This window comes from Azolla caroliniana, unplaced genomic scaffold (assembly GCF_043228905.1).
Source record: "Azolla caroliniana isolate FFs.n. ecotype wild unplaced genomic scaffold, voAzoCaro1.0.p SCAF_20, whole genome shotgun sequence".
Classification (NCBI taxonomy): domain Eukaryota; kingdom Viridiplantae; phylum Streptophyta; class Polypodiopsida; order Salviniales; family Salviniaceae; genus Azolla; species Azolla caroliniana.
Genome location: NW_028230455.1, coordinates 11,400,300 through 11,402,614, shown reverse-complemented (window position 1 = coordinate 11,402,614; position 2,315 = coordinate 11,400,300).

The following is a 2,315-nucleotide window of genomic DNA, read 5'->3' as shown; positions in this document are numbered from 1 at the left end:
GGAATAGTAACCGACGGCCAAAAGCGTAGGAATAAGAAACTATATAAAGCGTAACGTATGTAACGGTTCACGCGGGTACGCGTGAACGGCTAATTAGACCCTGCATATATAAATGGCAGAAAACCTCGTAAGGAGGTGTCTGTAAATTCTGGGAATTGTAAAAAAGAACGCCTGATAATAGAATACTATCTTCTCTGAGTTTCTGTGTATAGTTACGGCTAATTCAGTGTCTGTTTCTCGGATACGTAATCGTAGTAGTACGTAAGCGCAACCTGTGAGAAGGAGTCGGTTGTAGCCATCTCCCCTTACACACAGCGGAGTCACAGAGGTTCTCTCCTTACGTAGTACGATTAAGCTATGTTCGTTGTTCCACACCCACCTTGGGGTCTAGGTCGAAGGACTGACCACGGCCTGTGTTTCCTAAGAGGCAACAAAGCGCTTTGGAGTCGGAGCTCGTATCCTTATCTTTCCGACGTGCCTCCTCATCTAGCAAGCTCGACTTCACTCTTGCTAGGGATAACCGTTTCCCTTCCGGCCCAGCGTTGCCCAAAGTGACAACCAACGTCTCCCAGCTATCCGAGAGGGAACCGAGCAGGAGTTGCGCTAGTACCTCATCGGCGAGAGGTACTTCCAATGATGTTGCCTGGTGGATCAGCCCCTGGAAGGCATTCATGTGCTCCGCCATGCTAGAGCCATCTTGGTACCGGAGTCTAACTAGCTTCTGGAATACCGAAACCTGATTAACAACATTTTTGTTTTGAAACATAATGCCGATCTTCTCCCAGAGCTCATGAGCCTTGCTCTCTTCATTGAAGTTGTTGTATAGGCTCATGTCGATGATGCACCGTATGTACGCCGTTGTCTTCATGTGCATCACCTCCCATATCGTGGCGTCAATTTTGTCCGGTCTCTTGTCCCCGAACTGAACCGGCAACCAAAGATCTTTAACCACGAGCATGTTCCTCATCTTCGACTTCCACACCGAATAGTTGGAGCCGGTGAGCTTGAACATGCCTCCCAACGAATCGTCCATTTTCTATGTCGTTTCGCTCTGATACCACTTTGATAGGAACTGCACGCTCCCTATGCGCAAGGCTCGGCCACAACCGAGCTTAGAATCATACACAAAAAACGGGAAATGAAAGCACGACACAATGGAGAGAGGAGTACACAGGATGTTAGCGTGGAAAACCCAAACTAGGGAAAAACCACGGCAGCCCACAGACTGCAAACTATCACTATATCAGAATGTACAATAGTGAAGCACCGAGGCAACAACCTCGAGCTTGCTATCTTTGCCATAGGCGGTGGTTACAACAGAGATACGAACTCTTCGTCTCTTTCTCTCTCTCTCTCTCTCTCTCTATACACAATTGCGCTCTCAAGTCTTGCACCAACAAGAATGACAACAACACTATCACACTCTCTTACAAAAAGTTTGCCCTAAGTCATATTTATACTAATATGATTTTTCGGCTATTTACAAATATAGCCACGATGGACTCTCAGAAACATATTTACGAATATGTCTCTTCATCCGGTGAGCACTCCTCACCGGGCCTGCATCATCCGGCACTTGCCGGGTACTCGTCATCCGGTTCTCAACGGGTCTGCACCATCTGGCTCTCCGTAGCCGGGTACTCGTCATCCGGTTCTCACCGGGTCTGCAACATCCGTCTCTCCGTAGCCGGGTACTCGTCATCCAGTTCTCACCGGGTCTTCCGTAGCTAGGTATTCCTCATCCGGTTTCGGCCTCGGCCGAGTTTGCTCATCAATACTATTCTTCTGACTTCCCATCCGGAGGGACCTGTTTCCTAACACTAACCACGTTGTCATGTTTTCCACCACCTTGCAGCTGACTTACATACATTCCACAACTTCTCTGTTTTAGGAGATAGCCAAGATAATGATGCCATTGCATGATGATACAATATATTTGTAGTGACTTATAACAAGCGTGTACCATCTTGTAATCGCCAATCCACCAAAGGTGCAACATTTGTTTTCAATGGCAAACATCCTTGCAATAATGGTATATCTTATAGTTTCGCCCAAATAAATCCATAATTTGCTATTCATTATCAACTACATCTTCCAAATGTACAATCCCCAATCGAAATAAATGATTGGATTGAGATCTCAACTTCTCTTTCCCATGCCAAAACAACACTCGAGAAGAAACACGTAATTCAGTTTGTAATGAATTACAATATTCTCGATCACTTGATGGTTCCCACTCAAAAAGAGATAATGCATCTTGCCATGATCTTATAAAATGTTGTCCACATATAGAATGTCGATTTTTTAGAGGAATA